General features: G+C 37.2%; 1 pseudogene; it reads left to right on the forward strand.

Annotated features, from left to right (window-relative positions):
• The first annotated feature begins 11,346 nt into the window (after positions 1–11,346).
• LOC118798467 lies at positions 11,347–11,458 on the forward strand (annotated as a pseudogene).
• The last annotated feature ends 13,927 nt before the right edge of the window (positions 11,459–25,385 follow it).

The following is a 25,385-nucleotide window of genomic DNA, read 5'->3' on the forward strand; positions in this document are numbered from 1 at the left end:
AGAGTTTAAGGGGGGGAAACAGTTCTGGATAAGAGCAATAGAAAAACCTTGGTTGTGGCCCCAAAGTCATTCTAATTCTTCACTCCAGCAGGAAAAAGCCTTGCAGTTCATTATGTACTGCATGAGGGACATTTTACTGGAAACCAGGCAATATCCTTTTTCAACATGTCAACTCTTCAAGTTGAACAGATAGACTTTGTTGTGATTGTATGCTATCACATTTTGAAATGAAGTAGTCTGAATAAGAATTTTGCATGAAGCGCAAAAAGCACTCCACTTTGTCAGTACATATTTTACAAGGATAGCCACATTTATTGATTGTCCAAATTTCATCATATTACAAATATGTATTTTCTGGGAAATATTGCAGGGTTAAAGAGTCTCTTTTTCTTGTTATAAGAAACGTCTTCACTTTTCCTGATTGACACCTCAGAGTCAACAAACTCTGAGGGAGCAATTTTTCTTGACTGATATTTTTAGTCATTTGAGCCTTGCAGCACTCTAAGTGTTGTATACATCAGCAGCTTTGTTAATTAAACCTTAACTCTGTTTAATTTTACTTTGTGTGATCCAATATGCAATAACTCAAATGAAAAACTGACAACATAGGCAGTATTGTAGGTCTACTATTAGAAGACCTGTAAAGGTCATGTATTGCAATATGAGATTTTAATGTATCTAGAAAGAATTACATTTTAATAACTTTCTGGCAAACCATTGGCAAAAGCATGTTAACTTTGTTCATAATGAAGCACTGTTTTTAAAACACACAGATCCATCAAATCCACAGACACCAATGATTATTGACTGAACAGTACTGTGTAGACAATCCTTGTTAAAATTGCTGAAGGAACAACACCATACAAAAACATCCAAATTATTAACTTTTATTTAAAGGGGAATACCACCACTTCTTCAAAATGTCTGCAAAATTCAGTCATTAAAATGTAAACAAAGTCATTCAGAGTGATTTGATGGTGCATCATAGAGAAAATTATCAACTTATGATGTCTTTACAGTGGTGGTGATAGGAACCAGGAATCATGATGTCTGCAACACAAATATAGCGATTTTATTTACTATACAAAATCACCATTAAATCGTCTTCTGATTTTTCATATGTAATATTAATGATGGTAAAATAGTGGTAAGTCTTAAAAATATGTTTTCTTTGGGGAATATTTACAATGTCTTGCATGTACCACTCCTCCAAGAATGGCCCTTCAACAGATTTGAGGCCAAAAGCCTCAGCCTCATAACTATTATAAAAGAATGTCCTAGACATAAGGCAGCATATTTATAATCATTTCATGTAATAATGTTCTGTTCTGTTCTGTGAGGTAGGTTTTAGAGACACTAAACCCTTCAGACGTCTGGTTCCTATCACCACCACTGTGAACAATTCTGCTTGGTAGTGTTCCTTAGAATGGAACACTTCATGTCAAACCACTCTTAATAACATTGTTTACATGTTAACCATTTAATTGTGCAGAAATTATAAGAAATTGGTGGAGTTCCCCTTTAAGTAGATACTTCTGTAGAAAGAATACATCCATTACACAGAGAGAAAACCGTGTCAAATTATTCTGCTCTACCCCCAAAAGACAGCATGGGATAGATGACCGTCTCCTGCAGGTTTCTCCTGATCTTGAGAAATGATGATCTACCACCATCAGCCAGCTTTACATCAGCTTTAAAAAGTGTTCACGCATTTTCTATTCCCACCTGCATGAATGATGCACTGATACAAGAGTGAAAAAGACAAAAAACAGACAAAAATGCAATGAAGTATTGATATGTTTTCTCTGAATGTCCTGATTATCACAGTGGCTCAGATTTGGCAGGACCTTTTGTCTAGTTTCTAGTTATTGTTTTCTTCTCATTGTTCTTCCTTTCCTTGACCACCTAGTTTCACCTGCTCTTCCTCTGGTCATTGCTTGATTATTGATTTGACCAAAACACCAGTCTTTGTTATGTTTTCAAACTGAATTAGTTTTCTTATTGTTTGATTGCCCCTCTAGAGCAAGGTTTGTGTGTGTGTTTACCTTCTAAAACAGAGTACTTCTGACTTGTACTCCATAATTTAAGAAATGTTCTGGTAAGATATCTTTACTTTTACCAATGATCTGAGCGTTTGGAGTATGAGGGGCGTGCTTTCAAGTGAACATTGTAATAGGCTCAATTCATTAACAGGGAACATCAAATTTAGTGACATTGAAAGGGATCAGCCGCCCATTTCCCCAACTTCTGTTCATTCTCCCCATTCCCCCTCCTCTTTTCCTCTCCTCGATTCCTCCGCATTCTTCTGGGGTAGGAGAGGAACAGTACGAAAGGAGTGAGAGGACATGAGCAATAGCAAAAGTTTCTGGCTGCAGCCATGGTTCCTATCTGAACGCACCTAACCTAGTCATACCACCGGATCAAAACGTCATAGCCTAGACGTTCAATTCAGTGTTAAGACTAGAATAAAATACAAACAACAAAGCTTTAGGATAAAGGAACTGTGCCAAGAGTTCCATTTTAGCGGTTAGGCTGATCTCCCAGTCGCAAAAAACAGGTGACAATTATTGATGACTAATTATAGAAGGAAATTTCCTCTGGAATCATTACTTAGCAGACTTGTAAAAACTACAGACATAGCAGATTCTTTTTGGATTTAAATACAGATCTCTTTGGTAATCATTCAAAGTATAGTCACATAATAGGACATTTCCCCCTCAACTTAATTCCACTGTCCAGAAATTTTTGGGCTTTGCTTTACTTGTGACATTTGACATTCATGATATTCAAAAAAGCCTCTGAGGATGGTAGATGAACTATGCCATTAACCTGACCAACAACCAAAAAACAGTCACCAAAACACAATCTAACAATCTGATATTTATTTAAAATGACAATGGGAGGGTTTTGAAGTGTTACTCTATTAACCCCTTAAACTCTAAGGCCCTTAGAGCCCTTAGAACTCTAAGGTCAGTATGCCAAAAATCTAATTTAACCTAATGAGAAATCGTAGTGCACAACAAGTTGTTTTAGAGTGTTATTAATTTCACATAATGTTTACTCTGTATGGGTGTGAATGATCCAACTGTTAGGATATATTGGGTGGTGTTTCTTGTGTCATGTAATCTCACCCAGCCTTACAGATACAGCAAGAATCTGTGATTGAATCATCTCCTAACTTTTATTGTGTGAGTTATCATTTTTTTGGGGGGGTTTAAGATTTCTGCCTCTATTTGTCTTTGTGATGCTGTCGCAGAGCAGACTGACTTTATTGATACAGCTGGAGGCAAAACTATCACACTTTCTGTTTCTGATGTAATGTTGGTATATATGGCAGATGTAATGGGAAAAATGTTTTAGTCATCTTTCTTGCAGCAACTTCAACAGGAGTGCACAAGTATTCTCAGAGTTCTATGTTGCCATGTGCCCTGTGTTCAAGGCCCATATATTTCCTCAGCTCTTTATGTACATACGTCATGTCTCATTATTATACATTAAAGTAGCATATGAAAGGGTTCCTCAGATCATGGTTAAGACAACAAAGGCCGTATGGAGACAACAAGGTGCTTATTCCAGGTAGTTTCCATTGTTGGTACAGATGCCAACTTGGGCTATTAATATTGTAGTTTGTTATTGTAAACAAAAATCATCAGTAAACACATTTCAATCCTGCCTATCGCTAAATAGATTCTCATTTAACTTAAAATCAACTCCAGACCTTTTATTTGCTCGCTCGGTTGTAAGTGGAATAATGAGGGAATGACACACCTGGACATGAAACAACTGAGCAGACAATGTCCATTTATTTTTTTAAGGCCCTAAAATGGGGAGATATGTATGAAAATTGTTGTACTTTCTATTCTGTTCATCCAAGTTGGATGTAAATACCTTCAAATAATTTAATTTCAACTTCAAAATGCTGTGGTAGACAGCTAAAATAACAATAACTTTGACTTCCAAATATTTATGGACCTGTATTTTATCAAGCAATTGAGTTTGAATAGCAAAACAAAATAATATCTGCTAAATTTTGAGGGTTAAAAGGTCCATATAAATGGAAGTATTCCCAGAGGAGTGCTACAAAATACTTAGAGACTGTACTTGGTGTTCATGTGTGACATTTTCTATGACCTAAGCTAAGAGAGAGTGATCCTCTGTTTAGTTTTGTGCGCTTACATCCAATTTGTGTGGGAGTCTGTATTCACACATCTCAAGTGTGCTGCAGCCTGTCACTTTTCAATTTGCACATCTGTAAGGGAGTACTCGTAGAGAAAAAATAAATAAATAAATAAATAAACATTGCCTAACAAGCAGAGGTGTGCCCTGTGGCTCGTATCAAATCCCAGCAGCACCATTTGCTGTGACTCCTTTGGGAATAGCAATTGGCCTCACTCCCGAGAGCAGGGGTTGTTGTCTATAGGCCGCTGTCGCTCCTTTGAAGAGTGACATACATGCTTTTTTGCTCTCATCCAGGCCAACTGACACTTGGAAGCGCTGCTCGGCTGCTGGCTTGATAAGATTTGGTGGCAGACCTTAGGCACATATGGACTTACAGGAGAACATGTTCTTATTTAAGCAATATTGACCATTTTTTGACATTTTGGTTCATGTAAGCTTACAAATTTGTACATATGTGCATGCGTGTCTCTGAATTACTGTACCACAAACACTATCATGCCACTCCCATTGTTTGTATCACAGCTGTGTCCACCACCAGGCATTTAGGAGCCAAGGGGGACTGGGGGGGGTGTGGGGGGTTAGTTTGGCATGTTCCTCCTAATATTTAAATAAGCTACTTATGCCCCCCCAGTAAAATAATCAATACCAAGAAACTGAATTAATGTCTGTAAAAGAGTAAAATACATTATTCATGTTAAAAATGCATTTGGCAAATTATTAATGACAGTGGGCGTTGCATTCCTTGTTGTTGTTCGCAGTTTAAAATTTAAGCCCTGAAAAAAAGAAGATATTCCTATTTTTTTGAGTGAAGAAAGCTATGGAATTGTGTACTGTTGTATACTGCTATACAAGATCACTAGGCGATTCCTGATTTGGACACACTGAGGCTGACTCAAGACCTAGACTAAGTAGTAGTTGAATCCAAGTCAAAAACAAGACCAGATGTTTTTTTTTACATTATAAAAAGAAAAAAAGTTGTAGCTCATTGTACATTCATTATCATTCATCATACATTATATATATTTCTACATACTATGACATTTTGTAATATTATTAACTTAATACAACTTTGCATTAAAACTTTTGGAAGCAAACGATGGTGAGGTTCTTCTCTGACACTTCTTCTGACATCTGACACTATTCAGAAATCACCGTCTAAACTCAACTCAATATAAACCTAACAGCATACATCTCTTTTTATAATTAAATGAAAACATGGTAATAATAACCTTCACATCCCAAGGGGATATTTGAATTTTGGAATCAACAAACATCATCAAACAAATAATATTCAGTTACTCCATCATTTAGATCCTCAACCGACAGTTACTATAGAAAAAGAGTCCACCTTACCCCGAGACGGAGACAAGACCGAGTCCAAATGTTATTGAGATTAAGGCAGATACCATTAATTTATAGTCTCAAGACCCAGACTGGACTAAAGTACTAAAACATTACTATTGAGTCTTATTAAACAGACATTTGTATATGTTGTTTTCCCAAATTTTTTCCCCAATTTTGGTCATATTCACTCAGTAGCTAGGTCTCCCCAGTACACAAAAGCCAAACAATATACAGATGACTACTGTATAGCAGATCAAGAGCAACACATTCAAGAGAGAATCAACAAGTGAGCCACATTTACGGCAAATCAACAACGGTCTTCTAATTTAGGAAATCTGATGATTTATCTTTCTGCAGCACACATGCAAGCCCTCCTATGTTAATCAATGGCCTCTTAAATGGGGCGCACACCCAATAGTTTAACTTTATAAATTTTTTACAAAAAGTAGTAGGTTTGGATTGCCCTACTAAATGACCTCTGACGCTGGGCCTGGTCTGGTTTAGTAAAATCATGTTCCTTGTGTCTTTCAAAATCAGCTCAGTATGTTGATAGCCAGGCAGAGAGAGTAGGAAGAAGAAAAAGTCATTGGGTAAGCAATATCTTAAGGGAACAATAGCGTAACAAAACCACACCTTCACAGTTTTTTAAAATAAGAGCACGTAAGACTAAGTTCCAAAAAGTACCATTCATATATGGTAAATAAACTGCAAAAACAGCATAAAACAGTAAAAGCAGCACTTGCATTACTTAAGCAAGGTACAATACAGGGCAGCCAATCGGAGTGCATCTACATATATCAGTTTCAATGGCACAGTAATAAAATAGCCTTTCTAATTCTATGGGATTTGGGAGGTTAGTAAAAGGTCATGTAAAAATGAATTACGGCTGTTCATTTAATGAACTTTGATTCATGATTCATTTGCTGATATTTCTGAATCTCTGTTATGATTTTTTTTAACTACTCCCTATTCCCTCCTAGGCCCTTGTCCATCACCTAAATGATATCTTGTCAGTGGTGATCCTGTGGTGGTCCTTGCCCATCAATGGACATGGTTGAGGGGGCTGATAAATTAGGTGGTCTACGGTCAGTATTTTTAAACCTACAAAGTATAACTATATGATAGTCATTTCCGATAAATTGGCCAATGAATGTAGGTAAAAGGTACCTAATAATTTGGCATAGATGTTCACATGACTTTCCACAATATTATTATTTTTTTCCTCACAGTGACATGATGACATGTTGATTACACATTCTCATTTTGTCAAAATGAACAAAACCTTCCAATTCCTGCCAAGGACACGTTCCAATCATCACAGTTGCACCTCAAGCACAACACAAGCTGTTTCCTCCCACCAGTTTTATCGTAGACTGTTTTTCTCATAAGTTTCACGTGAAATGGGCTTTATTGTTTGCTTCATTAGGAACATAGAATATAATTATCAATAACGGTCTTAACTGTAAGCCTAAGGAATATTCACATGAACATGAAGCAAATTTGAACACTGTAGTGCAAAGCCAAAATCTAGGGTGTGAATTGGTACTCTGTAAGATCTGAACCCTGCCACTTCTTCCCTGGAGAAGTTAATATTTCTCCTCCTCCTCCTCCACAAATGGACAGTTGTTATCAGTAGCTGCACGCCAAGGGCTTATTCGACCAAACTTTGTTTAAGCAATAACAGTGGTCCAGATAAGACTGAAGAAATTCTGATTCTGGCTCAGAGAGAAAATTCTCTTTGCTGAGAAAGAAACACTGGCATCTGAAGAAATCTTCACTCACTCTGGTGTTCTGTCTTTCACTCTCTATCATATTTTTCTAAGAACATTTATGTAGTATTCTTGTGTATTCTTGAGGTGCCAGTTTATAAGGTATCTTGTAGCTACACTCACTGGCCAGTTTATCAGAAACACCTACCATACACAAGACAGACAAAGGAAAAAGCTGAATGAATGAGTGGATGCTTTCCGAAAGGTGTACTGCATGATACCATTTATGCAATTAACATTCTACTATGCTCTGTAGCATGTATAAAAATGCTAAGCAGGCCCAGTTGATGTTGATTTTGGATTAACATGGCAAGAGGAAAAGATCAAAGTAACTTTAAAGGAGGGTTCATCATTGGGGCATGGATGGCAGGAGCTTCAGTGTTTCAATTGGAAAAGTGTTTGTGCCATATACATTTATATCTTAAACATTTATATCTTAACCCTTAACCCTTGTGGAGTTTGTGGTCAACAGCACATATTCAATGAGCATGACATTCATACAGTTGTGCAATATGTAAGAAAAACATAAAAGCAACTGTTCCTCAGGTGACTGAGAATGTGGCATGAGGGATGACTGAATGGCTATGCTATGGCCTTTGCAGTCTCCAGATCTCAACACTTATGGGATATTTTTGATCCATGTTTTGGACGGCACTCTTCACCACCATCATCAAAACAACAATTGAAGGAATGTCTTACAGAAGAATGGGTAGACTTGTAGAATCTATGCAAAGGTGCATTGAAGCTGTTCTGGCTGCTCGTGGTGGCCCAGTGCCTTAATAGGACAACTTATGTTGGTTTTTCCTTTCATTTGTTGTGATTACAATTATGTATCTGTTGGTGCCCAATTTATCAGCCCCCACTCTACACATCCATCAATGGAAACAGACCACCATAGGATACCATATTATTTGGGTGGGGGACCATTCTCAGCACAGCAGTGACACTGACATGGTAGAGGCATTTTTCAACACCCCTGTCACTGTGCAGGATAAGAATGGTCCACCAACCAAAAATATCCAGCCAAACATGGTCCACTGTTTGGAAACTGACCTCTAATGAAGAGCAGCATTTGATGACGATGACTAACCAAAATTGTGTACAGAAAAGATGAGCTACAGATTCCAACTATACACCTACATGGCATACCAACAGGGCTGGTATTTCTTAAATCCACAAGAAACTCAGCTGTCACTCACAGCTTGCTCATTAGGAGTCTGAACCTGGAAGCTAGCCTGTAACATGGTCTGTTGTAAAATAGCCTATACCAACAAATTAATTTGAAACACCTCGTAGCATTCTTTGCTACTTTGGTTTCACCTGAGCTTAATAAGATAAAACCAATTGGATTTAATAACTAATTACAGAGTTTTACAGTCCTCTCCTCAGATGCCCTTTATGGTAATTGCAGTAATTATAAAATGCTGAACTGGTGTGTGCTACAAGGACAGATGTCGCTAGATTCCAACCAAGATAAACGCCGCCTGGGAGAAGAGTAATGAAAGCCAATTAACTGCAATACCTGTGCAATTATGTACTACACTGTCCACGCAGTGGAACATAGCTACAGTTAAAGACATGCAGGTCCATCTGCTTGTGTTTCCTGCAGTTCTATTCTGTTAACCTGTTGGACACTGCAGCTGAAGGTCATATAGGGGGTTGCCAACACTTCCAGCTTGGCAGAGCTTTCTTAAATAGCTCAGACAGCTCAGAACATTTTAGGATTTTATTTTCAAAAGAACACTACTCTGAAATATATTAAATATATATTATATATACATTAAAGAGTAATAAGAATTGTCATTGGAAATGTAGACTTGTTTAATACTTGTGTCAATGGGATATTTAGACCATATAAATGCAGGGATGCAAAAAAAATAAATATATTGATATTTGATTATTCCTAAACATGTGAAGAGCTGGAACAAAAAATTGGCATTGTTCTGACAAACCAAACTAAATTATCACCAGAGAAAAGAAACATGTGGCACATTGTTAAAGCCTGACTATGCTTTTGAGCTACAGTAAGAAATAAGACACAGCAGTGCTGCTCAGACACACCTATCTTGTTGGTCAGTCTAGTACACGACAGCTCATCTGTTGCCGCACAGTTTATGCTAGTCATCCTCTAGGCCTTCATCAGTTGTCAGAGGACGCAGGACACTGTTGGCTGGATATTTTTGGTTGGTGGACTATTCTGAGTCCTGCAGTGACACTGAGGTGTATAAAAGTAATGCTGTGTCTGATCCACTCATACCAACACAACACACCACCAGTGTCACTGCAGTGCTGAGAATGATCCACCACCCAAATAATACCTGCTCCTTGGTGGTCCTGTGGGGGTCCTGACCATTAAAGAACAGGGTGAAAGGGGTAACAAATTATACAGAGAAACAGATGGACTACAGTCTTGAATTCTAATGTGCACCTATATGGTAAGTGGATCTGATAAAATGAATAGTCAGTGTGTGTGACTACTTAGTGCATTTAATACTGCCGATGATAATATTCTTTTAGACAGACTGGAAAACTGCTTTCTGGAATGTTTTTTAGCTGGTTCTGATCATATTTGAAAGATAGAGCTACTTTACAGCCATCGATACAACCACAAATCTAAACAGGAAATGCTGACCTGTGGTGTCCCACAAGGATCCATTTTAAGGCTCCTACCATTCAATTTTTATATGCTACCACTGGGCCAAATCCTTATAAATAATGAAATCCTACCATAGCTATGCAGACAACACTCCGATCTATTTAATGACTACAGTTCCATTGACTCCTTAGTCAATAAATAACTAGATGAAAGAAAGTTTTCTTCAACTAAATAAAGAAAACAAGGAGGTTATTGTATTTGCTAGTAAAGAGCAAAGACTTGAGGTTAGTGCTAATGTCGACTCCAGAGCTTTGAAGACTAAAGATCAAGTCAGAAGTCTTGGCATAACAAGCAATTCAGATCTGAATTTCAAAAACCATGTAAAAGAAAATATCAAAAACAGTCATTTACCATCTCAAGAACATATCAAAGTTGAAAAGAATTTATATCACAATAAGACCTAGAAAAACTAATCCATGCACTTATCTTCAGCAGTCTGCGCTACTGCAATGGTCTTTTTACTGGCCTTCCCAAGACCACCGAATGGCCTTGGTCGAAAATACATTGCTAATCTGTTTGAAATATACAAGCTCAGTAATCCACTCTGATTACTAGGGACTGGTCAATTAGCAGTGCCCAGAACCAGAACCACACAGGGTGAGGCAGCATTCAGTCATTATGCTGCTAACTGCTGGAACAAACTCCCAGATGAGGTAAGTCCAGTTTAAAGATGTTCTTGTTTTCTCATGCCTTTGTTAAGCACTGCACTTTATTTTAGCACTACAGTATTTTCATTTCTTAGTTTATTTTCTATTTTATTGTATTTTATCTCTGCATTGCACTTCAATTGTAATATTTTTATAACTACTTTTGCAAATACCTTTCTGAGATGCTAAATCTCAGGACATCATAAGCATTATTATTTAATGTTTTTATTTTTCTCTGTTTGCGTGAAGAAGGCCCAGATCATCCATTGGGTTTTATGGGCATGTGCCCTGGGGCCCGAACCACTAGGGGGCCTCTGCAAGCAATTGTGAGAAAATCCAAAAGACTGTTTTCACTTTTTTTTTTGTTTTTTCTCACTGGAAAAATGAACTAACACTGTGTCCCAACAGAATGCAACATGACCAAGAACAACAAAAACATAATACTTCCATTATAATCAATGAAGATGTCTCCAGCAGCTGCAAGCAGCAGAGTGTGCAACAGGCCATTTCTGTTTATGATCACGTCACTCTGTAATTCCACCTCAGAATAAAGGAGGAGAAACTCATTCAGGAAGTGTAAGAGTAAATAATTTGGAAAGAAATTGCCAGAGTGCTAGAAGATAGAGGTGTTAGCTAGTTAGGTTAGCTAAGTAGATACAAGTTACAAGTTAGCATAATCATGCTGCCCAACAACAGTGTTGCATTGGTTGCTGGGTTTATGTTAACCTGTGTTCTTATTAATGTGTGCCTAATCGCTTCTCGGCCTATTGGCTAAGATCAAGTGTAGTATCTGTTCTTATCAGTTTAATGTCTGATGTGTCCTCTATATGGGGCATTTGTGGGCTAGATGTTAGGGAACCAGCCCTGTGACCAGAAGGTTACCGGTTTGATCCCCTTGGCTGACAGTCCATGACTGAAGTGCCCTTGAGCAAGGCACCTAACCTCCACTGCCCGCTAGTGTGTGTGTTCGCTAGGGTGCATGCTTGTGGGTGTTTCGCTGCACGGATGGGTTAAATGCAGAGGTCTAATTCCACAGTGTGCAAACACAGTTGGCTGATGGTTCTGAATTCAAACTAATCTTGCTACTATTTTGTCAAAATTGGAAAAAAAATAGTAGTTACCTTATATTTTTTTAGCATGGCTGTTTTGTTGCTTTCTGTTATTAAGCTCTTTCCAAAAGCTTTTTTAGACCAGTTGCCATCATAGAAATGTGTTATAAGATGGTATATTTGTGATAAAGGCAGGATATGTATGCAGTTTCCATGTTTTTGTTATTTTAACCATGATGGAAATACAGTTCATCCTGTATTACTGTAACAGAAGTTACGTTATATTCATCAGTTTGACCACAATGAAAACACATGCACAATATGATTCTTAAAATGTAGATATTGACATTTATACACTGCTGTATTCGCTATGACTCATTGTTACTCAATCTTGTCATTTTTGCACCACCTTTTTCACACTTTTGTAAAGATTCCAATCGTGATGGCAGTAATCCCTAAAACAGACTGGCAGGTGATACTGTGCTAGCATATAAGCAGGAGTTGTTTCCTTCCAGACATCTGCTTGTATCACCAGCATCTCTCAGCAGGTTTGTTTACACACATCCAACCACCTAACATCAGCTGAGAGGTCTGGGATAGTGTTGTGGATTGGAAAGGGCCTACACAAATGAATGTCTTACATTTACTTGTTTCTTTAGCCAAGCAAGATTTGACTTTTTTTTTTGTTTTGTTTTCAGAGCTGCTTGTTTTTATTTCTTTTGTCCAAAGCTGAATCTGAAGATGAAAACACCAGGCTGTCTGAGACTGAGACCAGAGGTCTCAAACTCATTAGCTATAGGTTTAAAAACAATGTAGAATGGATTGCGTACAAGTCTATAAAGGCAAAACTATTTGAATATGTACAAAAAAAAAAATAAATCAGTCAGTTAAACTCTGTTTTATCTTTGCATCTTGAAAAACTAAACCAATGTTTGAACCTTTTAGGATTAAAGAGAGGACCTCCAAGCAAGCTGAGCATTTTCACTCAATGAAAACAGAAGACATTTTTGAAGAAAATCAGGGGTCTCATATATCAAAGTGTGCGTAGTTCTTGAATTGTGCATAAGAATTGTTAGTACCATGTGTATGCATAGCTGTACAAAATAAACAAGGATAAATCATGCATGGCCAGGCTCATTTACATGAAGAAACACCCTTAAACTGCTACATGGTTGTGTTTGTGCATTTCGTAATGGGTTTACCTGCAATTACACTTTTTTACCTCTATGGGTTTCTGCATATGCATGCTCATAAATATTTCTAAATATACTAACATTCTCTCACACAAGAAAAAATGGTAAATGCATGACAAGCACATATGAGGTTTCAGCATCAAATGCTGCAAACACACTGCTGATAAATGAGAGCCCAGGATGTTGCCTTTTAAATGATATGATCTGATAAACCACCATCAACCAGGGACATGAAGTAACAAAGAGAAAAAGAAATAGAAATCATGAAATAACTTCACTCTTTGATAAGGTTACACACTGCTCTGTAATGATTCTCTGTAAAACTCTATGGATGCATACTGCTTAGACACCCAAAGTATACAAGGTCAGAGGCTAAAATCTGAACTGTAACCTGTCACTTGTCTAAGTCTTTCATAGCTTCGCTGTAAACACCTGATAGCCCTAATCACAGTACCTCTGTCCACTAGGATACCATTGTTTTCATTGTCTCACTTTTCCTCTGACCAGTCAAAGACCATAATTTCAGACTTACCTCTGTGGGTGGTGTTAGAGTACTCTGACATCTAGTCTTCCACCACAGGGCCTGATGGAAGCTATCATCTAAATGAGACTTTGAGGGCAACTAGCTAAATCGTTTTCTCCACATGTGGCAGGGTTGCTGGAGCTGAGCATTAGGTTTCAACTGCAGTGTAGTTCTATATCCTAAACAGTGTATGGCCACAAAGAAATCAAAAAGCCTCCACTGAATCATCTACACTTAGCACTCTCAGCTAAAAAGTGCAAAGGTCCAATTACTTCATTTGTCAATAGTAAACATAAAACATTATGCTACCCAGTAGATATTATTCTACTAGTGGAACAACAGAATTCAGAATTCAAGACTTATCTAGTTCCTGGCTCAGTAAAATGACTATCATGCTCAAAACAAGAAACAAAGCTAGACAAACTGGGGATTGAGACCTTTGGCTTACATTTAAGGAATAAATGTACTTTCACTACAAAGTTCAAATCAGATTAGTAACTTTGCCTGATTACTAATACTTCTTCAAACTCTTACAATTACTGGGGGGCAGTAAATTCTCCAATGATTTTCCATCCATTTTCCATTCTGACTCATACTAGATGAGCATTCAATTTCTAACCAAAATGAGCTCTGCCAAGCTTTCAGTGCACAGTTCTCTCCTGCTGGACACCTCTTTGATAAAAGTAGTAATTTATTGATTTTTATTGCATCTGATTTAACACTTTGGCAGAGTAGAGGATGCCTGTTTCTAAAGCCTAATGTAAAATTTCACCAGAGTTAAAGAAAAAGTTTGAGGCTTTATGGGCTTTATGGCCATTTCTGCTGTCCGATTTCAACTGATAGCATCTTCTTTGGGGTAAATATTACTTGTGAAGAGTGGATGCAGGCTTTATGGGGAAATCTTGCATTGGTTTTTGGGTTTATGTTAACCAGTGTTCTCATTAATGTGTGTGTAATTATAATATTGTTTTGCCTCGATTGGAAAAAATGGCAATGCCAAACACTGCAGTTTGTGTGCTGCCATTGAGATGTTGCATAAGTCTGTTCTAACTTGCTGTGATGCAAAAAATCACTAGCCAACCAAAAAGAGTAGCCATGCAGGGGCCCACCAAATATTTGATGTCCCTGGGGCCAATAACTTGATGATCCAGGCCTGCTTATAATAAGCTACTATTAGGTTTCTAGCCAGGTTTTAACTACTGTCTGTAATTTCACTGACTGTGCACTAGTCTGCCATTAAAGAACCATCACTGAAAGGTTAATTATGGAACCAGAAGTGGTTCTTCTGTAACAAACAACTCTTTTGTCATTTTTATTTTTAAATATGTGTAGAAGGTGTCATTCTAAATAATGAAGCATTTGTAACGAATCACTTACAAGTCTTGACACCTTTTAATTCAGTTCTTCTATGTATGTGAAAGTCTTGCATACTGTGATAATTAACCTGGCCTCCCCAAATGACTTGTCACTGCAGGAATTTAGCACAACAATATATCAAACCGTGGATGTGAACAGAACGACGTCAGTAAAATTAACAATGCATTTCTTCTTACTTCTCTTGCAAGGGTTCATAGACTTTCATAGCTCACCAGGAACCCTCTCCAAGCTCCTCACCATTTCTCACATAATCTAGCCTTTGTATGACTTCTACCTCAATTAGAAAGCACATTAATTACTCATCCTGCCATCATTTGCACTGTCAGCATCACAGTCTGAGCCTCTGCAAATGGCTTGTCTCAAACAATTAAGTCAATAAAAATGAACTTAATTTAATTAAGTGAAGTGACGCCTCATGTGTTGGGGGAGTTTATTATAATTAAAGAGCTTGCTGCATGGAGGTTATTGATGTCTGTCCTTTCAGAGCTGCTGGACCAGAACTGGTGAAGCGTGGCAGGTCAGTTGTCATTTAGATAGATTCGAGGAGAGTGACATACTCTGGCATCTACATGTGCCAGCTTTGCGCCAGTGGGATAAGATTGGACAGACGGCAATGGTGATGAAGCATACCCCTAATCAGACCACCACCTCAGTACCATCTGTCTTCCTCCATGAGTTCATACGGATGCTTTGGCACCTTCATCAGAACTCAGCAGAGCAGACCTTTGATCAGACCTGCGAATCCAACCTGACTCCTACATTTTCACCCATTGTTCACTCATCAGCTGTTTACATCCACACCTGCCTTGCTATTTCTGTGCGTTCACACCCCTGAGTGTCACTGGGAGACAATGTTTCGACTATTTGTGCCCCATGGTAACGGAAAGTCCTACACCATTTGATGATTCACTTGTTCAAACAAAAAGATGTTGTCTGATTGTTTTGTTCTATCGTTGACTTTGGTGTATTCAACTCAAACTTAGGCTTCTTGGAAAGTTGGAAGCCTGCTGTGGTTTTATTAGTTGAAATACTTTATTCTGATATTGTAGTGTATCCCTTAAACCTGTATAAAACTCATTGACTTCATTTGCAACTATTTTCAATACTTAGAATTTATAGTTATCGACAGTACTAACAAAAGTATGATGTGACTCAATATACATCTTTTCTCAATCACAGCACACAGAAACCATCAGAGAAACTGTGTAGGAAGTGTGGGTTCAAAACTATTAACTGATACCACATTTGTGCTTGTAAGTAGAAAAAGAGATATTTAATTATGATTTGAATTTAACCAAAAGATACTGTCGAACATGAACATAAAACATAGCTTATTTTGTAGAAAGAAAAAACTTCACTGTGGGAGTAAAGGCCAAATTATTTTCGTGATTTTTTTTGGTAGCATGCCCGCTGCACACAGACAAAAATGAAATCACCTCGCATAAGAAACATGTATTTAACTATGTCTGTGAGAATATATATAACGTCACTGTCCAATGAAAAACATGTATCTCCATTTTTTGCGATTTTTACTTTTCTGCATCATTTGAGCTCAGCAGCTGCCCTGTACATTGTGTGAAAATTTCCAACTTCCTAAAGAAGTTCAAAATGGGATAAATTGCTGTTGCTGCTAATGGTTCATTTGGTAGACATATACTATTAGATTAGGTAAACTTTATTGTCTGTACAGGAAATCAGACAAAGAAGTGCATTTCCTCCCCTACTATATACTATATACAGTTTGGAGGCTCTGAATATTAGACTTACTGTCTCTAGAGGTTGACACTTATATGGTAATGACAATTTTTGTTAATGTTTACCTCAAAATTGTGTTTACTGAAAAACTGAAGTTATAATAAACAAACAAACAAATAAAAAGTTGTATGGACTGTATAATAGGTGTGAGTTGGTGGTTGCATTGACTCCTGTCATGTTTGGTGAGTGATAAGGCTGGATGTCAGTGCAAGCTGGCTTTATTGATGATAATGAACTTAGACAAATACCCAGAATAACATAAAAGAACATACTATATGACTTTTCAACAAGACTCACAAAGAGGAAATCAAACATAGGGTAGACATACACTTGACACAATGGGGAACACCTGGGAGAAGGAAGAGAAGAAAACCACACAGGCGGGAATACTAATGGAAAGGTGAGAACAGGGCAGAGAAAAGGACCTAAACAAAACAAATGCACATGGCAGAAAAGCACAGGACTACGACAGAGAGGCAGAAACAGGTACACACAGGCAAACACTGGGGAATCTCTGACTCCAAGCTCCATACACCCTGTGTTGACTCCAGACTTTTTATTTTATTATCCTATTTTAAAAAGTAATTATGATATGAATTATGAAATGCTACAAAATGTGCACCTTCTGAGAAAGTGAATGTAACAGACCTTTAAAACATTTTAAGGTGCACATGTACATAAAGTCCATGTTGTACCTTTTAGAATGCATTTACATGAACAAAAATGTACCTGTACACTACACTTTTAGTCTGACAGTGCATGTATGTGTGAGAGCTAATCTCTGTAAATGTAACACAAAATCAGCTGTGATTAATCCTTGTGTGTTTGCACATGAAAGCATGACATTAATGATGAATATATAGTTGCATGAAACACAAGGAGGAGTTGCTAAAGAAAGAAAAAGAAGTCATACTGCCTAAATATGTAGAGTAAAGCATTTATAACAGCAAAGAAAAGCAATGTCGTCGCCACTGCCACCAGTGTTAGACAGAACAAAGGGGTGAATGGTGCAGTAAAAAAATGTCAGCATGAGAGATGCTAAAAACATTGACAGCCTTTATGATATTCAAGGTGTTTCAGTACACATTTGATTAAAATACAAATTAAAATAAAATCTTATATTTGAGCATTCAAGTGCATGGGGTGTCAATCTAAAACAAGTCCAGGTCATTTAGGGATCCAAGAGTGGGTTCTCATGGCACTGCTCCAAAAGAAAAAAACCTTTTTGGCACCTTAACATTTAAGACAATTAGATAGTAGCATGACAAATACTGTATTAATATGCATATATTAATGGCTGACTGAAGGCATAATTATTCTTTAATTTAGCTTTGAAAATGTCTTCAATTTCAAATCCTTAATGTAACGGCCTATCGTCAGTGCAGATTGCAAATGTAATTCAGTTTGTAACTAATTATGTAATAGTGGTTATTTACTTCATAAAATCCCTGGTCTGATTTAACCACATGCCACTGAGGTACTTTTTTAGGCCTCAGTAATACCATGTGCTAATGAATGTGCAGGAAAGATATGAAAAACTTCGTTGGCAACGGCTGATGCCTCAAACAAATGAAGGCATTCAACCATGTTCACACAGTTCTGTCAAAATGGCACATTTCATGAGGGACCATGTGATGACTTGAGAAATACAACAGAATTACTAATTTGACAAACTAATAGGAGCCAAAGTCTTCCATGCCTTGCTCCACATGAAAGCAGTCAAAACACTTTTTGGAAGTGCAATATACCTCCCTCTCCCTCAGCACTATCATCTGAAACACTTAGGTTGGGTATTCACAAGTTTCAGGCATGCTTTCCTGTTCACCTGTAAAGCTAGAGATGACAACTAAAGGCAGCAAATTCTTTCTGCCTTTGACGTAAGTGTTAAAGTTCTGTTTTGTCGTTCTGTTTGTCTGTCTCCAACTCCTGCCCTGTTAGTAGTTGCCAGGCAACAAGAGAATGATTTTAAGGAGTCAGGCTATCATAGCCTACCTTAACTTGTCAGCACAGTGAGTAGTTGGGGGAACTGGTGGAGACCTTTTGTCTTTAATAATTCTGGAGGCACTATATTTGGTCTTCATCCTCAAAAAAGGAACTCTTACATGCTTGGGTTCTGAATTTGTCTCCTTTAGAAGGTAGGTTCGCCGTGTGTTTTTACAATGTAAATGCATTTTGAAGACCCTCCTCTAAAGACAATACTGAAGGTAATAAGGTAACACCTCTATTTGCTAGCTTACTCTTGACTTCTTACTAGTCATTTAATTTTTCAGCAAACCTCTATGCTTAAACATGCCCTTCAGGTGGCAAATACTTGATGAATTCCAGTTTTCAGTGGAGTGGGCACCCTAAGTACAGTACAGCATACAGAGGTGAGTAATGGAGTAAATGTAACTGGAGAAACGGCTACTGCACACTATAAAAAGAACTATTTTCACTGTCAATGTATTGCTAATTTTTAATAGCCAAAACCTAATTTATTAAAAAAAAAGTTGAGTGCATGTAAATAAACCATGCTTATACTGTATTTTAACATTTTTGTTGTTAATTTACATGAATAAATTGTAAATTCACTAATATATTATCACATATTTTTCATAGATATTAGTGTTTATTTTAATGGTTACTTACTGTAACTATTATGGTGAAAAACTCTATGCCAGAGGAACTAGTTGAACTAGCAAAAGATGAATTACAGTAAAAGGTAGTATTTCTAAGGAAGTAAATGACTGTAATTTTACACATTTTTACAATCATTGAGAAAACATACTTTTACTGTTAATTAATGGATTTGCATATAGATGTCAATGAAGCTACAGTCACAACAGTGTGGAAGATTTTTCCCACCTGCTTCTCAAGTTCTAGAACTCTAGAGTTCAGGTGAAAAACAAATTGCAACAGCTGATGGGATATCATTGATGTAATAGACAAAATGGTGGAAATATTCCCTATATAAATTTGCTGTGTTGTTAGCGCCAAGCTAGTGGAGCTACATGTTCTCATTTTATGCCAATTCTAGCTTAAGCATGGGCATGTGTCGCTCGTAATATGCATCTTTTTTTATTGCATACACAGTTTTAATATGCTGTAAGGGGAAATTAATCTCAATATAGCATTGACATTTCTTGTATGTGTAAGGCCCACTCCCAACAATGTGTGTCATTTAAAAAAGTCTTGAAAGTGATTTATAAAGTGTACAGTGTTTTGGAATGAAATCCCTTCAAATTTAAATATTACATATCAATGCAGTAGCCATTTATCTATACGCTCTCCAGGTCAAAATAGACTCCAAAATATTAATACATCCATTACCATGTTGGTTTGTGGTATTTGTAAAGGGATTACTATTGTTGAATGTAGGTTGAAACTAAGCTGTGCAGCAAAGTTTGAGGAGGGTTCATGACCACTCCTTTACTTATTACTTTCTGAAGAAAGTAAATCATCACTCGTCTCTTTACTTCTACATTACTCTGTAACCTTGTAAAAGGGAACATCCAATTGTTCTTTCCGCACTTTCTTTAGAAAGAAATAGGCATGTCAATGTTTCTGCCTTTGTTCAGAACAACACAGGCAGTTATGCTTGATTAGAAAACCTAGAGCCTGAACCAAATAAAGGCTGCATGTGCAAAAGCATAATCTAATTCTTTAGCAACAATTCAAAATTAGCAGCATTGAAATAAAATCTTTTTGATCAAAATGTAAAACTTTCAGAGCTGTTTCTAAAGGCAAGTTGAGTCTGACTTGTTTACATGTGGTTGGTTCTTTCTTTTCTTCAGCACAGATTTATCCATCAGTTTCATTAGCATGATTAGCATGATATGAAACTCTTCTAGTTCACTTTTTAACTTTAAAGTTTTGTTTCCCTTGCTACACTGGTCACATTTACAATCGAAGTGTAATCAGCTGAAATATGATGTGTGTAAATTACATACGTCCACATATATAGTCTGTATACAGACAAACTGTATGTTTAAAATGTGTTGCACAAAATTCATGTTGTTATGAACACATTGTTTAACAGCCAACATACAGCAGTAAAATGGACATGAAGTTAAGCACTTCTCCATTCTCAGAACATTCTGCCATCACAGGTGTGAACAGCCTTGAACTGAAGCTCGAAAGCTGATGATTTCCAAAATTAATTTTTCGTTTTATTTTTGCACTCTGATGGTAATAGCAAAGACTGTTTCTTTTCATTTTCATTTTATTGCTGTTTGATTTTTTTTAAATGATTACTTGATCGTCAGAGTTCAAGCAAAATATTTAAAGGATTTATTAGTCTGTGTCTGAAATTGCTTTCAAAGGCATCACCTTTGACTAACAGCATCACCTGAAAGCTCTGTTGCTGTGCTGTTGTGCCATCTAGCCTCTTGTTAAATCCCCGCTGGGTGTCAAGGCCTGGAGCCCAACACCTGCATTTAGCTCTGCTCGTGTTAACAAGCAGCAAGGCTGAAGGGTGCGCATGTCTGAGAGATATAACGAGGGAGAGAGAGTGTGAGAGAGAGAAACAAGAAGAGAGGGGAACAAAGAAATACAAGAGAGAGAGAGAAAAGAGACAGAAGAGAGTGAGTGAAAGAGATTATGTGATCGAGGGAAATGCATAGAGAGGGGGAAGACACAAATAGAAAGAGAAAGAGAGAGAAATACAGTTGCAAATGCTGAAAAAGGCTAAATGAAGTGCTCTTCAGATTTATTGAGACTATTGGTAAATGCAATGCAAATGTTTCTGGTTGCCTTTTACCACCTAGATCTTACATTCCAGACATTGTAGGCCTTCATTTTCAGAAAAACTCTTCAGTCACGGTATCCTTAGGCTGACTCCACCTCATCCCTTCTCCATTTCATCTTGGCTCCTATGTCTAATGTCCTATGTCTAGTCTGCCCTATGATCACTGTAGTCACCTGTGTCTGGTTATTTGTTGTGGTTGTATGTAGTCCATGTTTGTTATATGCAGCTGAAAAACTTTATACTACCATAACTCATAGTAAGTTAAAATAGCACGCCAGTTGTAGTAAATCCAAATACACAAACATAACGGAGAACTGGACGCTTTACAATTTCATAAGGCCATTGGGGTCATGTTTCGAAAAATATTGCATGATTGCATTTTTAAAATATAAGTAGCACTAGTTAATAGTTCCTATATTAGTTAACATTCATAGTTCCAATGATTGTAACTGATTAATAAACAATCGTACAGTGTGCTTATACAACCTAGTATAGGGGTAATCACTTTTTCACATTAGTGGTATAGGGGTTGCAAAGATTCTTTTTCCTTCAATAAATGAAATGAGTATTTAAAAAATGTGTGTTCTGTTTCCTCATGTTTCCTCACGTTATGGGCTTCCATAATTTAACTCACTGTAATACATGTAATAACTTCCACTGCTCACAAGTCTCTTATCCTAACATCCAAACTAAAACAACCGTGCATTGAATTGACAAGACTGAAAATGTTATTTCATGAAGCGTCTGATACACAATTGTTCTGATGTTTTTGTGCAGAAGCAGTTTTGAACTGAGTGAGTGATGCATCAGAGGATTGACATAACTCAAATGTGATTTTTACACACTACACGCTTCAGCACTTGACTGCCCTATTAAGTGTCTACTGCTTTGGGACTGTCTGGGAGCTGTTGTTACTCCGAGTTGCTTCCATTTCATAATGATAGCAAGTGTAGTTGACCAGGGCAGATCTAGCAGGTCTGTAATTTAACTTTGACTTGTGGCAAAGGTGGCATACTTTGAAAGTGCCATGTTTAAAGTCACTGAGCTCTTCAGTATGACCTGTTCTACTCATCACAATGTTCGTCTATGGAGACTGCATGGATATGTACTTGATTTTATATGCTTGTTAGCAAAGGGTACACCTGAACTCAGTAATTAGGAGGGCTGTCCACACACAGTTGGCCATATAGTGTATTTCATTTGTGTGGGACTGTCATGTCAATTCAATAACATCCATTCCTTTATATTTACATTATTTTTGCGTTGAATGATTGAGAACTTCATGTTTTTGTTTTTGCTGGTAAATCTGACTTCTAAGGGTTTAATGAGCTCAAGATTACCATGATTTCCAGCTAAGGGGAAATTTCATGAAAGCATCACTTTCAATTAAAGGTCTTTGAAACTAGTCTGGTAAATGATCAGTTGAAAGCACATAAATAATGTGCACAGTGTAGTTAGCATATCAAGGTTTTCAGTCATCCTGGTCACTGAATTGTGGTACAAACTTGAGGATTAAGGATGCAGACAGCTTACGTCTCCCAATAAAAAGTATAAATAAATCAATGTAACAGGACTGAACAGTACTACAAACCTGAATAAAACATGGATGTTCCCAAACAACATACAACATTTTACTTTTAGTGGCTCTGTTAACTTCCTTGTGCCAGCCTTGACTGAAGGAAAGAGTCGGCCGACATGAAATGATTCCTCATGAGTGCTGCACTAACTTTAAGAAGTGCAGCCTAGATTGCTGTTTGCCACCCACGGCCTTAGCTGAACTGTGACTAGTCGACTGAATGATAAAAGAAGCTGACAAGTAGAAAATATTTGGGATGATTGAACATTTTAATCATTTAAACAGTTGAGGCTGTGGTTACTCTTAGGAGTTAAGTTTTTGCCAGTGATAACTAAAGCATGTTGTAATAATATAATAATATTATATTAATTATATGTTTCCCACTTGTAGCTAATTGAAACAAACCTAAAAGTTCCATCACAAATGCAGATTCTAAACTTTAAATCTGTACCTCATTTGTGTTTGTAAGCAGCAGAGAAGATATTTTATTATGATTTGAATTTGATGTAAAATTATTGTGGTGCATGTTTTGTAGAAATAAAAAATCATTCTTTACATTTTTTTGTAAAGATGTCATAATACGCATATAAATATATATATATATTTTTTCAACATAGGGTCACAAGACGATATGAGTGCAAATAGGTTTCAACAGGAGCGGTTTCTATAGTTCTATTTAAAACAGTCCATGATATTCCTAAAAGTGGTAACTATAGACATTAAAGAACTCCACAGCTCTCAGAACTGAGCTCTCAGAACTGGAAAAAAACTGATTTGATTAGCCCAGCTTGGATGCTTGGTTAGCCAAGCTGTTTAAAATGGCGTGGTTTCTCAGTCAAGTACAATAATGACAGGCAAAAAGTGGTAGACTGAATGGTGACAGAGTGTCGACATTGTGTAACATGAGGATCAAATACCCATGCTAATATTTTAAATATGCTAACTTATTTGTAAAGACAGCATTGAAATGTGTAAGTTACCAGATTGAGGGGAAAACAAGAAGCTAAAGTTTTTTTATTTTTTTTATTTATACTATAATGTAATTACAGATAATTATAATGATTCAACATTCCACACACTGCACTGCACTAATTATGGTTAAATAGGACTAATTATCCTTCTTTTAATGAACTATACAGTTGATCGCTGTTCCTTAGGTACTGACAATATACATGATATACTTAGAAAAGCGTATTGTGACATATTGTCAAGTAATTTAAAAATATTTTAAAAAATAAGATGACTTGAGCCTAAGTTATGACACATTTTAAATTTTATGTTTAATTTTTTTCCAATTTGTTAAACTCTTGTGCACTAAAACCTGCAGAAAAAAAGCCATATTTAGGTTTCCTGTAGAGCATGTTTAACTTATTTTCACCTAGAAAATAAAAAAAAAACCATGGAATTTGACCAGGGGTGTTTTATGTATGACTGCAGGTGTATGTCAGTTGTCATGAAAGCCTCATATAGGCTTATATGGCCTACAGTAAAGACACAGTAACTGCAACTGGCAGCACTATTTGAGCAGCATTGAGGAGACCATGACAAACATAAAACAATGGGAATCATTTCGTGTGGCTAAACAGTGTGAAAAGGAGAAGGATTTTTTTTTACGCTTTGCTGTTTACAGGTTCTGGGGCTAGATGTGTCTGAGAAGAGACGACTGACCTTGAGAACAGATGGCAGTTCCAATAATATCTTTCTCAGAGTCAGTCCCTCTCTTTCTCTCTCTCTCTCTCTCTCTCTCTCTCTCTCTCTCCAAGCAATTAGCAGCAAAGCAAAAGTGTGCTTGAGGGAGATATTAGCATGTATAATACATGGGTCTTGAGGCAGATAACTCCATATTTCATCTCCTTTATTGGAGTATCACTTGTGAGTGCCAAAACCAACCTCTACAATCTAAATCATTCACTTGTCTTCTTTAGTTTGTGAGGAAACCTGTTTTTCAGCATAAAACACTTAAACACTTTTACCCTTTTAATTGCTGCTTTTTGTTGTTATCCTATATATATATATATATAGGATATATATGTGTGTGTGTGTGTGTGTATGGTAGCAAAGCTTCATAGAGCCTAGCAGTAGACAGTGCCTGTGTTCGAAATAGCCTACTACATACTGCTTGCATACTGACTCTGCCCAAAAGTAGTAAGTAGTATGCAGTATGTGACCAACATGAATTTCCCCAGTACAGCAAAGATACCCAGTAACTCAGCCATGCAATATGCTCAGCATCGGCTATTCAGGCTCCTGTGTGGAGTCACGGCTTTACAGAAAAAATATGGGTCGAATCCCCCATGAGCAAGCCAAAGGCAACAGTGGCAAGGGAAAAACTCCCTAAGAGCAAGTGGAAGAAATCTTGAGAGGAACCAAGAATCAAAAGCAGAGAATAAAGTTTGACCATTAGTATAAGATATGGAAAAGAGGAAAGCAGGAGAAGCAATGTCTATGATTAAAAAATGCAGCAGTAGCATCAGGAGGGTCAGTTCATGCAGGTAAGGTTTGCACAATGTTGTACAGCAGGAAGGTCCATGGTGGTCGAACTGGTCCAGAAGGCTGGCGAGCTGTAGGCACCCGATCAAAGTAGATGAAGC

This window comes from Colossoma macropomum, unplaced genomic scaffold, assembly GCF_904425465.1.
Source record: "Colossoma macropomum unplaced genomic scaffold, Colossoma_macropomum, whole genome shotgun sequence".
Lineage (NCBI taxonomy): Eukaryota > Metazoa > Chordata > Actinopteri > Characiformes > Serrasalmidae > Colossoma > Colossoma macropomum.